We start from the raw sequence: 15052 nt of genomic DNA, 5'->3' as shown, positions 1-15052 counted from the left end.
TTCTCTGCGAATTATACTAGAAAAAATGATAGAAGATGATAAAATATAAATTCTGAAATATTATTCGAGTAACAAAGTTTTAAAACATACTCAGCATCATTGTTTTTAGTTAAACAGTTAAATATGGCAAGCAGGTGTTCACTCAAAACTTGAAAATTGCTCTTAAGTGCTTGTACTCTATTGACAAAGTGCTGGAAGAGCGTGCCTTGAGAAACAAGGAGAAGACCTACCTCTGATATTAATCACATCTTAAGCCTTGTTACCAAACGTACTTAAAAACCGCATCTCTAATAAAGTAGCTCTAAGCGTAATGATATATCTGCATTTGGTTTTTCTATTCCAAGATTTTATTTTACAGTTCCAAACGTTCTATGTGTAGTTCAAACTTGATTCGAACAATAACTATGAGCTCAGACAAACTATCAATTATAGAATGATGTACTATTATACTAAAAGATGTACAATCTTTTCTAATAACTTTCCAACCAAATACACAGGACAGTACAGCATTTCCCAGAACGTCACAGGGTATTGATTTGTTTGTTTGTCTGCTTGTTTTGAATTTTCGCGCGAAACTACACTAAGACTATCTGCGCTAACCATTCCTAATTTAGCAGTATAAGACTAGAGGGAAGGCCGTTAGTCATCACTACCCTCCGCTAGCTCTTGAGCTACTCTTTTAGCAATGAATAGTGGAATTGACCGTCATTTATAAAGTTCTCACGGCTGAAAGGACGATCACGTTCGGTGTGATGGGGATTCGAACCTGCGACACTCAGATTACGAGTTGAGCTCCCTAACTATCTAGCCATGGTGTATTGATGGCTTTAGTAAATACAAATTGTGGAATTTTCAAACCAATCAAAACAGATACTGCATTTATAGTATACCAAACATCCAATACACTTACAATGGCATGTCCACGTTCAAATTGTGGACATTGTATCCTGTTCCATTTATCTTACATAAACTGTTATTTAAGTAACCTATTGCTCTACATGTGTTTTATATTATTATTCTATCTAGTGTCGATACTTAAAACACCGAGAAAGCCGATAATTTGCATTCACAACTGTGATGAGCAGCTTATGAACTTCAGGCTGTTCGTGAACTTTGCACAATGAAACTTTATGCACACAGGAGGAGCTAATTGACGTATTTATTAAAGTTTCAGCCGATGAACCTAGTGGTATATATATATATATATATATACAATTTAATTTTTCAGCACGTTTCAAAACTTACAATGACCATTTATTTTTCTCTAGTACTGTATATTACGATAATTAAATTAGGTAGAACTGTGAAACTGAAATTTCTTGCATAGTTATAAGACCAATGATGTTTCTTTCCTCGTAGCACACATAGCCCATTGTATAGCTTTGTGCTTAATTCAAAACTACAATAACCTTTTCTCGTACCATCTTGTTCAACATGTTAGCCTCTGCCATTATACAACCCAAACTCAGCAGAACAGTACGATACTCAGATGATATACCTGTGGCTACTGGCCTATTACTAACTTGTATGTCACATCGAAATACCTTTAACAGTACAGTAATTGACAGTAATGACACTTTTGCTAACAGACAAAGTGAGAATACGTTATGTGAAATGTCACATAAAACATTGAGGAATAACTCCGATCACTAAAGAACCGTTTCTTGTTTTTTAAATACTCTACTGGAATAATATTACTATGTTTATGTCTATTTTAGTTGATTGTAAACGTAGAAATGCATAACCGGCCATCTGCACTGTGTCGCATACAAAAACGGAGCCCAAATTTTCGAATTATAAGTATTCAAGCTTATTGAGGAAGGAGTTTATACTTCATATAACCGTTATATGTTAGGTCGTATTTCCTATAGATTATCATGTGAAGTGATCAAAACATTTGGTTTACGCCTTATTAAATAATTTTGAGGCAAGACGAAATCTTAACCAAATACACCCAATTACTGAAAGTGTTTTTTTAATATACAATTTGTTTAAAATCACAGATAATTAGTAAATAAAGTAAAATAATGTCATATAATGGTAGTACATAAGTTTTTGTATACTGATATTCTAGTTTCATTAAATCTTGCGTTTATACATGCATATAGTTACATATTTATGCTCGGATAACTAGATAAAGTAAATTTCACAAACTAAATTGATATACAATTTAAACTGTAATATATTTTGTTTCTTTGTACTGTTAGTTTACAATTTTACTTCAACTTATGTAATTTAACATAACTAAGTCTTAAGTGGAAAACATTTTTTAAATACTTTAAATTTGCTACGTCTGTTCCAGTGCGTTATTATGAACTTGTAACTACACACAAGCAAATTAATCATTCGAATCTTATTAACAACATATATCAAAATCGTTCCATCAACAGATTACTGGACAGAATAATTAAAAAAAAGGAGTTTTGAAACTGTTTTAAAATTAGCTGGAGAAGCCAATGAAAACAAAAGTTTAATAATGCTATTAGCATGCCAACAACGTATTTAACTTACGATGATGTGAATTACATAAATTTATTTGGTTTCTAAGTATTAACATAAACAGGTTAAATAGTGGAAATTTCCTGAACTTTAAAATATCATTCGATTTCAGCGTAATATCGGCCCGGCATGGCCAGGTGGTTAAGGCACTCGACTCGTAATCTGAGGGTGGTGGGTTCGAATACCCATCACACCAAACATACTCGCCTTTTCAGCCGTGGGAGCGTTATAATGGAACGGTCAATCCCACTATTCGTTGGTAAAACTGTAGCCAGATTTGGCGTGGATGGTGATGACTAGCTGCCTTCTCTCTAGTTTTACAGTGCTAAGTTAGGGAAGGCTAGCGCAGATAGCCCCCGTGTAGCTTTGCGCGAAATTCCAAAACAAACCAAAGCAGTCTAATATCCGAGTCCAAGCGAAACCAATCTGAAAGTATTTCATTAAAATGTTATATTCTTTTCATATTCCTATATAATTTGGTTTAGAAACAAAACTAATGAGTATTTTTGTTTTGAATATGACAAAAGTTATTGTCCTGTGACTTTTATATGTAACTGTAATTCGCGGAAAGAGATACTAGTGTGTCGTGGATTTTTCTCCTATGTTTGGCAGAGTGACAATAAGTAGATACTATGTGTACTTACGTACACACACACATATATATGCGTGTTATATATATATATAACTTCTCTAGAAGTTTTTTCATCTTAATCTTAAAAAAAAATTTACAGCTAAGCCAAAATGAGCAAATTGTGGTTTCCTGAATGCCATGTTTTAAGGTTATTTACTCACTTTGACAGCTTTGTTGTGGTTTTGATATATAAGAAAGTTTGAAGACGTCTCACTTTTTTAGTAATTGTTCCTTGGAGTACAGTGTACGATTTCAGCTGATTTTTCTTTTGACATTTGACATTTCTCACAAGAAACATAATTCCTTTGAGATCTGAATATGTTATGATACCCAATCAGTTTCCGTCAGCAGTTAGACCAAAAACCTGAGAATGGATTCATTTTGCGTCTTGTTCTCTCCCTTTATTCGTCAGTGTTTAAATACTTCATTCCTCATAGTCAAGTTTACGGTAAACTGGTATAGCTGATAACCCTTCATCATTCTTCGACTTACAATGTAATTCCCAAGCTTTAAGTAAACACTAAAGTCTGAGATATTTTTTTCCAAAATCAAATGGAAATCATGTTTTGTAAGTGTTTAATTACGATACTGTTTATAAGTCTTCTCTGGGGTCAGCAAAAGAATGTGTGACGCTGGGAAAACCAAGTTAGGATAGCTTCAACTTTCCTAGAAGAGGATAAAAAAAAAACATTATTTCTGAAACATTCATACTCTATAGGTTGTTTTACGTTTGTCAGTTCACACAAACATTCAATTACAAATGCTTTTCATAAATGGATTTAAGTAATTTTATGAGCATGAGTTCGTTCAACAAGTAACAACTTCGCCGCTTGTGTTTTAAAAAACAATTGCATCGCAAGTTAACGTGTTCCAAGTTTTGTCAACAAAACTGATTTCTTTCTCTGTGTAGCGAGAGGTTTCTGAAACAATTTGTTATTTCCTTATATGATACTCAATATTTGTCTGTAGTTACTCTACTGTTATTATCAAGCATTTTACTTGTGGTTAGTTAACTTCGTTGAATAACATCTTTTATTCTACGAAAAATAATATTCTATTAAATTTACATAGGATTTTCAAACAACATATCAGTGACTAGTCTACTTTCATACTTTCTTATTCTTAAAGATAGTAAACTATTTTGTGACAACTATGTAATGTTTTGTTAACGGTTTTGTACTGCTCTGTTTTATCTGAAGAGAAAGCGTAAAACTGTCTTAGAGCAAAGCGTAAAAACTCAGTATCCAAACAAAAGTGCACATTTAAAAAATATATATTCCAACTGAAAGTATATTTGACATATGTATCTTTTTTTTAATATAATTTAATATTTATTCATGGACGGAAAAGACACTAGATGAGTGAATGTTATATATTGTTTGCTTCATGAGTTAAGATGTTCAGATGGATGAGTCACTCGCTATGAGATTCTCTTGCTACAAGATTTCAGAAAGCTTTTAATCATCATTTGATGAAGATTACGTCTATGTGATTACAAGTTTGGTCACTAAGTAAAATGTGGTACTGTAACCTAGAATCTGACAATGATTTCTTTGTATAATCCAGTTACTGTCGCCTTTACAGATCGTTATGCAAAACATTTTCCACTATACATGATTCAAAGGCACTTGTGGATAATTGTTGTTTGCAATGTGAACATGAAAAAAATGGACTAACTTAAGTAAGATTTTAAATTCACCAGGAAACATCCGCAGAAAAGTCTAAAATAGCTAATATGTGAACAATAGATCAATACATATAGGAATCGTTTTATTTAAGCCGTTTATTTTCTTGGATTCAGGCCTGAATGAGGTCATAAAGGAAAAAATTCGTTGTGTCTCAGAGTTAAACTGAAACTTCAGCGGACTGTATATCAATACTCAATGTCAAGAAACATTTTTCCTACCATATACTTATAACGTTTTTCCCCGCAACTATAGCTTCTAATTTTCCTTAAACGAGCGATTTCTCAAAGGCTTATTCTGTCAAATGTTTCAAGGTAGTTTGGAAAGTTTTTATTATATTATGACTTTTTAATTATTATATTTTCATCGAGGATGATTAGCAAGTAAAAAATTAAATTTTTGCTCCCAATTTCCATTAAAAATGATTACATAGACTATTTAAACTTTGTAAGTTGATTCATCATCATTAAAATTGTTTGAAAACAGAGTTACAATCTATAAGATGCTATTTCTGGAGTATTAACGATCACCTGTAATCACAAAATATTACTGCCTTCATGAACTATTTGTCAGATTTTTTTATGAGCCGGATTATTTACAGTAGGTGTCTGTAATTTGTTGGCTATAAATTTCAATAATGAAAAAGAACACAACATTAAGTCCACTTGTTTAAAAAATATATTAATTAAAATAAGTCACACGTGTTAGAATCAAACTATGATGGAGAAATATTTTGGGAAACTGTTCAAGATGGCTTTCTTCAAGAAACGTACTAGAAACAATGCTACTTCAGGTTTATTGTTAACTTCAAACATAGAAATGATCGAAAGAGTAGGAACTGAGAAACAGCTGGGTGCAATTGATCATTGCTCTGTTAAATGTTTTAATGCATATGGAGGTAAGGAATAATTATATATTGGTTACAAATTTTAAAAATAAATTTTGAATGGACATAACAAAAATAATCATTTGTGAATTGGACAGATGAGTTATTTATAAAATACAATGCAACATCTACTGTGACTTCTATAGTGGAGAAACGAACAGAAAAATGGAGACCAGATTGAAAGAACAAAATAAAAAACACCTTCACACGAATTTGAATACTGCAAATAAAATAAATACAGCATAACCGTAGAAAACACCCAGATATTAAGTAGGAAACAAATATGAACAAACGCAAAGTCAAAGAAGCCCTATTTATAAAACAACTAAAACTAACGTTTAACCAAAATAAAAAAACACCTTTATATCTATATTAATTAATAACATAACATTCAACTGCAACGCCCTCTAAAATCCTGTACCCGTTTACACTCTCGTCCCTTAGACATGCGCACAACAACGGTCAGTTGCAAACTCTCTCTTCGTTAACTTGAAGATGACCTAAGAAGATCTAAGAGTTGTTCTGAACTTTATTGTAATTAAAGTGTTAATACCCATACCAGCCATCTTAAGAATACAGATGTGTTATCTGTGGACACTGATGGGATGTGGAAATTTTTAAAGATAAAAATATACCCTACAGAAAGCAAAGAGTATCTGTAAGTAAAAAAAAAACAACAACAAACAAAAACAGATTGGCTCATAAAAAGTATAAGAGATGAAATTAAAGAAAAACACATAAATATAATAAATTTAAACTGACTAATATGAAGGGATATTTAGTAGATTATAAAAGATAAATAAATTAGTGAAACATAAAATTAAGACATCAAAAAGTATATATGACAAAAGATCAGTAGAAAATGTAAAATTTAACAGTAACGATTTCTTTAAATACATTAAGGTAAAGGAAATGTTAGAACTAGGGTAGGATTTTTGAGGGAAGATAAAAGTCTGATGGTTATGAGATGGTTGAGCTTTTAAATTTAGCTTTTTCTTTGGTTTCTGGTAACGAAGATTTAAAAAGTATTTCATATTAAACAGTTAATAAATGTAAACGGGATCAAACAAGATAACCAGTAATTTTGAGCTCGTTAAGTAAAAATTCGGATGTTTAAAAACGATAAAGCTTCTGGGCCTGATAATCTTTGAAGGAGGTTAAATATTTGATTTGTGAGTTACTTACTATTATATTTTTGTTAGTCTTTGAATAGCAGGAAGTTACCAGAGGATTGAAATTAATTAATTTAACCTCAATTTTCAAGGGAGGTAATGAAATTTGTCTGAGTAATTATAGACCCATTAGTCTTACATCAGTTGTGAAAAAAGTTTTGGAAAGTCTGATAAAAGATGCTTTGGACAGTCATTTAACAAAGTTTAAAATTTTATTGGATTGTCGACATGGTTCCACTAAAGGAAAATCATATCTGACAAATCTTTTGATATTCTTTGTAAATATTACTGTTTAAGTGTATGAGGAAATGAGTGTAGATTTAAAGTATTTTGATTTTCAGAGAGTTTTTGACAAGGTGCAACGTAAAATTAATGTAAAAATGTTTATATAGGTGTGAGAGATAAGTTAGTAAATCGTATAAAAGAGTAGTTAATTGGAATAGAGCAAAGGGTTGTTACAAATGGAGTCTAGTCAGGATTAATGACACAAGTAGGATACGCTCATTCTTAAAACATTTGCTCTTTTTGATTTACATCAATGATAAAGATGACGGACTAGTCAATAAATTACTTAAATTTGCAAATAATATTAAGGTCTTAGGTGTTGCTCTCTGTGAAGAAAATGTTCTTGTTTTACAAAAGGATTTAGATCATTTACTGAGTTTGGTATGTAATTAGCGGATGGGTTTTAATTATAATAAATGCAAATTAATACATGTGGGTTACCATAATTTGATTTTTAAGTATAATTTGAATTGGAACAACCTTAACAGTGTTATGAAGGGGATCTTGGTACAATGATTTGTCAGTCTCCAAGGACATCCATACAGTAGACTGTTGCTAGTGCTAAGGCAAATAGGATTTTTAGGTTGTGTCTACAGAAATATTTAATACAAGTCTAAAGAAGTTATAATTTCATTGTAAATGTCACTGGTTGAGCTACATTTGAAATATCGTGTTCAGTCTTTGGGTTCCTTACCTTAGGAAAGACATCGAGATTTTGACAAGGGTTCAAAGAAGTGTTGATAAAATGGTTCCTCTGATGCAGAGTTGTCATATGAGAACAAACTGAAATCTCTCAATTGTTTTCTTTTGATAAAAGGAATTGTTGGTCGGAAGTTTATTAAGTTGTTTAAGATTCTAAAGGAAATTGATAACGTTGATGCATCATCTTTTTTCATACTTAATAGTGAGAATAGTAGGACTATAGAACACAAATGTACATTTTGGCAAAATAGGAGTCATTCTTAGCTAAGATAGTCTTATTTTTCTAATAAGGTGGTTGGTTTTTGAATAGGTTGCCTTCAGATGTTGTAGAGGTAGCAGATAAAAGGGTTTAAGAAAAAGGTTAATAAATGTATGAATCATAAAGCCTGGCTTTAAGTTGGGTTTTTTTCAATTAACTTAGTTTAGAGTGCGAAACAGCCGAGAAGGTCCAATACTTCCCCTGTTGTCCCAAAACATTATAATATGCTGTATACCAATGTTCATTACACTGTGGGTTATCACAGATGGAGGTAGAGCTTTAAATAATTGTTTCTATTTTTCGTCCAAGTCCACAGAGATTGATTCAGTGCCTCTAGAACACTATTGACAAGATGATATATTCCTGTCTACTCTGTTATTACGATGTAATATGTGATATTTTCACTTTAAAAATCACAGCTTCATACTATTTATGACTAAACTCACAGTCACACAGTCCAGATCTGTCCTCACTTTTACAAACTTATTTTAACTTCTTACATGCACTTCGTACCTGCATGTATTTATAACATGCGACAGAGACATCTAGAAATATCAAGCCTATTGGTGACAAAAATATTCACATAGCGAGAAATACTTAAAATCTTCAAGTAAGATGGCTTCAACAATATTATAAAAGTTTAATACAACAATTAAAGTGCATACACAACGTCCCACGCTGGTACAGCGAGAAGTCTACGAACTTACAACGCTAAAATCAGAAGTTAGATTCCTCTCGGTGGACTCAGGAAATAGCCCAATGTGGCTTTGCTGTAAGGAAACACATACACGCATACATAATGTACGACTAGTACATAACTACGTAACAAAAGTTGTCAAAACTATCGCTTTTAAACTAATGAATTCTTAACACTCTTCCTGTGAAAACTAAATAATCATTAAATATTAAATCACTAAATAAACTAACTAATAACTCTTAAACTGAACAGTTTTGTATATGCAACACTATTAAACTTTTTAGTATGAGACAAATTGTTTGTTTTGAATTTTCGCACAAAGCTACTCGAGGGCTATCTGTGCTAGCCGTCCCTAATTTTGCATATACCAAAAGGTATATGTTGATAACATGTATACAATATCAGTGACATATCCTTTTCATTCCCGTTTCTTTCTTTGTTTTTTGTGTGTAAACTTTAAGGCTATTTTAAGAGTTCTGTTTGTTTGTTTGTGATTTTCGAGCAAAGCTACACGAGAGCTATCTGTGATAGCCGTCCCTAATTTTGCAGTGTAAGACTAGAGGGAAGGCAGCTGGTCATCACCATGCAATTTCAGCTCTTGAGTAACTCTTTTACCAACGAATAGTGGGATTGACTGTCACATTATAAGATCCCCACAGCTGAAAAGGCGAGCATGTTTGGTGCGACGGGGATTCAGACCCGCGACTCTCGGATTACGAGTCGCACGCCTTAACCCACCTGACCGTGCCGGGCCGTTTAAGAATCCAAATAATATAATTTATAAAACATAATATTTTTATAAACATCGGTTCTTGTCTTCAGCGTGTTTTCAAAGTGATAACAGACCTGTATATCATTTTGTCAATCTAACTATACTTTTAAAAAGTCTGAATAGATTATTAGAATTATTTAATGAATTCCATTGACGTTGACATTATGAAATTTCAGGAAAATGAAAAACGGATTTTCCTACTACTAACGCATCCACGAAAAATTTGGTATCCAAAATATTATTTATTTGTTAGGTAATCCTTCTTTTGCATTCCAAGAACTAATAACTTACATATATCTGTTAAACCTCATCGCCTGCTGATTTCCATGCGTCTTAAAGCGTGTGTTTTGTGTTTTTCTTATAACAAAGCCACAAAGGGCTATCTGTTCAGCCCACCGAGGGGAATCAAACCCCTGATTTTAGCGTTGTAAATCCGGAGACATACCGCTGTACTAGCGGGGGGTACGTCTTAAAGCAACTAAATATAATTACAGTTACACGTGATGAGGTTCAGCTGACTGATTCTTTAGAAAAATATTTCAAATGAAGGGTTTCACTAACAATACAATTTTATAACTGAAATGAAAAATAACTGGTAGCCCTTCTTACAAGTAAATGTCTCATCAAAAGAGAAGTTCACCCCTCACTGTCAGAGAGAATGAAGTAACCTGCTCACAAGTTCTTTGTTCCTATACAATCAATATACTTCATATAGGAAAGGAGGAAATAAAGCAGATGGTGAAGTATGAATATAACTTAAGAAAGGTTAAAAGTTCTTTTTGACCTGTATTCTGTTTTATCCTTTCTATTTCCACAAGAACTGGCGCAACAGCAGGTTCCACATACAAAGACAACATCTCAACGAATCATTCAAACATTTGGGAGAAACTGGCATAAATACAAAAGAAAGGGCTAAAATCACGTGTATTTACTATGAGTTAGGCTAGTATTTTTCATTAATGGTTACCTGTTGTTTTCTAACATTCTGTGGCTTGATTTAATTATTTACTTTTGTGTGTCTTCAAAAGTGAAAAGTTTCGGCTTATTTTTGTATGCTTAACATAGGAAATACACAAGTTTAATATACGTTTTGTATTGTATATTTTTACGATAAAATTTCAAGAAGGCTGTATGGAAAGCGTATAGAGGAGATTTGTATGCTTTGGATCTGATGGTCGTACGACGGAGCCTTTTGCAATGGAAATTACGCTGGGAGAATATTGTCAAGAAAGATAGTTTAGATGGAGCACTATTATAACGACTTGGTGAGACTTCAAAATCACTTAAATATAACGTATGCAACCTTTGTACAGTAGTAGCATTACTGAAAGCAAAGTTTTAATAACATGAAATTCAAAGAAGCTACACACTTTTTAATCTTGCAAAAACAATGTTTCGTTTAGTAATATTAGTTATCGTATTTTTTTCAGTGTCAACTTTATCTATAATGCTATAACAATGTAAAACAATAAGTACAAAATAATTTCAGTGACCGTTTTTCCTACAGCATAACAAACGATTAATGATTTACTACGTTATATAAAGTATAATTATTTTTTATTTCACCTTAGGCTATAAATAACTGTCTTGCTCAGTCTTACCTCTGATACGATTATGAGGTGCGATACAAAGTGTCAAGTACTACAGATTGCTCACAAAATGTCGATAGATCTCTCAGTAGACACTTGGGTATTTTATTTGTGTATATACCCACATAATTTCAGCTGGTTACTGTCTCAAAATATCGTTTGTAAAATATGGAACATAATACAGACCAATGATGGTATAAATGCTCGGATACTTAACAAAAACAAAACATCATTCCTTATTAACTGGCTGTAATGAAGACGTTTAATATAACGTGTTTAACCTCCATAAATTATCATCTAACTGGGTTTCTTAAACTACGTTTGTCACTATGACTTGTGTTTTAGGTGCCAACAATATTTTTGCTTAACCCTATTGGTCATAGCTACTCTGCTCTAAACCCCAATAATAGAGAAAGTGACTATAAAGTGACAATTTGATATCTCAACAATGGAAGCAAACCTACAGTTAAAAATGAAACAATCTTTTGATTGCAACATAAACATCAGATGAATTAGAAAAATGAATATACTTATATCAAGAAATATTAATAATAATAATAATAATTTTCGCAATAATAAAATAATTTATAAAACTACAGCTTTCAGTGTTTGTTCCTTCACTAAACAGAAATATGTTATTTTGCAACCATTGGAAAAAGTTTTTATCTTAGTACTTTAGTCAGCCTTCAGGAGGTATGGAGAAAACCAAAGTAACAAAAATTATAGCTTTATTATTTATGATTAAAGAACAACTTTTGATACAAAATACGTTGGTTAGGTTAGAAAATTCAAGCAAGGAAAACTTTAGGCACAATTAATGTTTAGTTTAGAAATTTACGAACCTACATAAAGCAATAAAATGTGAAGAGTGATCTAGTGACCCACCCTGAGTTATCATTAATTACACAGGAAATATTCAAAATCTATAATTAACTTTGTCATTAAAAGTATATCAAGCACTAAAGATAAGAAACACTAAATGCTACACGGTATGTTTTAAATCTGACTGCAAGTTATACTTTAGTAACAATACCAGTTTTATGATCCTTAACTTAATGAAGCTTTAACTCAAAACAATTAGGAAGTATCCTGTCCATACACAACTTCTAATCTGTAAGTACTACTTGGAGAATTTGTTAATTCACCTTATAACGAAGGTTGTTCACATTATGTGCTGCTCTTGAAATTTGTTATTTTGTTGTCAATGGTGTACTAACTCAGTAATTTCTGTTGTTAGAAATTTCTGTGAAAGAGAACGAGGTCAGCAGCAGTTCACTAATTTTAAACATTTTCCACAAACTCTTCAGTGTACACTTAAGTTTTTAAAACCACTTTTAAACCACATGTTCAGATGTCCATGACAAGTGACTCCGCAGTTTGTTTGTTTTTTTGAGAAGGAGCTAGAATGAACACAGGTTTCATTCTACATGGGTCGTAGAAACGTTGGTTGTGTCTCCACTCTGGTCAGCCTTATTTTCTTGATGTTATAATCATACAGTGCATGAATTTCACCTGGTATAACTGGTATCCCTGTGTTTCTTGACTTATTTGATTGAAGGATTCTTTATCATAAGCATACACTTCGCTTTGTTATGAGAAAATGGTTCTGAGATTCCTGGTGGTTTCGGAGTGAGTTTATATCGTAAACTCTCCATGACGCAAATATTTTCACTTCACTTTACTGTTTTTATTTTTGAGCTTTAAAATGTCTTGAGTATGTATTTTAAATCTGTAAAGTCTATAAATAAAAACACAGATATCTGTTTTCAAAGAGTCCGGGCCCGACATGGCCAGGGGAGTTAAGGCGTTCGACTCGTAATTTAAGGGTCGCGGGTTCGAATCTCCGTCTCACCGAATATGCTTGTCCTTTCAGCCGTGGGGGCGTTATAATTCTATGGTTAATCCCACTATTTGTTAATAAAAGAGTAACCCAAGAGTTGGCGGTGGGTGGTGATGACTAGCTGCCTTCCCTCGAGTTTTACACTGCTAAACTTGGGACGGCTGGAGAAGATAGCCCTCGTGTAGCTTTGCACGAAATTTAAAAACAAACAAATAAAGAGTCAGAGCAAGCGAAGCTAACTGTTGCTTCTAACTTTATTCAGTATTCTATGAAGGTGTTGTAATGGTTAACGTTTAAACTTTACAAATATTAGACATGTAAATTTAAGTTAACAACTGTTCTATAGATCATTAAAGTTTCCTTAATTAACTTATTACTTGCGGTATCCAAGGTATAATGTCGAAGTTTAATTCCTAAAATTTTGTTTCTTTGTTTATAAATGTTTCGTACATTTTAATACAGTTTCAGAAGTTTACTTGTTAATTACCTCGCTGTGGTTAATCCTACATCGTGTATTAAATGTATTTAGTAATGTAGGTATGTTTCTAGTTGTTATAGTAAAAAGTTTATTGTTACTTCAGAGAAATGTGCAGCGTGGCTTTTAATCAGTTTTGATAATTTGAGCAAACTTATCCCTATGTTATTTCATTGTATCATTGTTGTTGTTGATCTAATTGTTTTCAAGAGGAAACAGAAGTTAGTCTAGTTATATTAAGAGTTTTTAAACTTTCGTTATTGATGTTAATAATGACAGAAAGATATATGAAAAAAATATTACTTTCCGCATGAAAACAAACAAACAAGCATTGGTAAGGATCAGATACTGAACGTCTGGTTCACCGGTGTTACGTATTCTAATTTGTTTCGGATGAGTCTCCGATTTATTATGTTACCTATGTTAACGTATTACTTTTTAAAATAACTGGAAATTTGAATTTAAATTTAGAAGTTAATCAAATGTTAACATGATTAATACATACAATATTCTTTTTTGAATACAAATATATTTTAATGTACAAAAAATACAATTTATAATAATGGTTATTACTAAAGTTACCACAAATGACGGTTTATATACAAGAGTTTTTAAAAACTTACAAACAATATTAATTTTTATACCTCGTCTAAAACTGAATATTTTATCGATGATCCAGATCCACGACTGGATTGATATTATTGAGTCTCGCTTAAGCTAACACTGTCTTATTTGGCTAGCCTCACTCCCTTACAAGCTGACTTTTTCCGGTATAGATATTTAATGTTTTCATAAAAATAATGATGCACAAAGTAATTCACTGAAGTTGAACGGTTTGTAATGTTTAAAATCGATAAACGTTCCTGGTCAAATTCTGTGGTGTTTCGATTAATAGGCGTTAATCACAATTATAGCTTCCGAGGCTTACAACACACTGAATGTAGCTGATCAGTAATAATCTTCTGTCTCTCCGCTAGCCGCTTTTTATACGAATCACACGAACTTTTAGAAATTTCAACAATGTTCTAGCGCGTTTTACTAAAGCAAATATTGTTGATTCTTACGCTCAAGAATCTTCTACAAATTTCTAAAACAAGGAAAAAGAAAACTACTCTCAAACAAACGTAGGCACTAAACTAAATGTACGGCAGTACATCTATTACACGTTGAACAAAATGTCTTGTGTTTTTTCTTTTCTAATTATGAATAAAAATTGTTATCAATATTACTAAGAAATGAAGGTTTTATTATGATCAAACATGGAACTTATTTAATCACTGGATACCTTTTAGGAGAAATATGAATATCAACTACCGCAAATATAACACCAATAATATGTTTTCTTGATTTTTACAATATTCTCAGCAGTATTGTATATTATTTTAACTCTCCTTTAAAATATGTCTTTTATTTTTTTCTTTCGGAAGGCCATGGATGATTAACAAACGTGCTAGGCCTGTAAATTCAAGAGGTCATAATTTGTGGGCCATTGTCACAAGAACACGATCCCCGCTTTGAAGCATTGGACACACTAGAATAGTAACGGTAAAATCGAACTAA

The 15052-nt window shown here is 32.1% G+C and overlaps 1 long non-coding RNA gene across 1 annotated transcript in view; it reads left to right on the top strand.

The window, feature by feature from the left end:
- Positions 1 to 15052, top strand: part of LOC143249492 (uncharacterized) — a 116691-nt gene that overhangs the window by 99793 nt on the left and 1846 nt on the right. The gene's annotated exons all lie outside the window — the stretch shown is intronic.

This window comes from Tachypleus tridentatus, chromosome 4 (genome assembly GCF_004210375.1).
Source record: "Tachypleus tridentatus isolate NWPU-2018 chromosome 4, ASM421037v1, whole genome shotgun sequence".
NCBI classification, from domain to species: Eukaryota; Metazoa; Arthropoda; class Merostomata; order Xiphosura; family Limulidae; genus Tachypleus; species Tachypleus tridentatus.
This window is presented reverse-complemented; position numbering and strand designations above follow the sequence as displayed.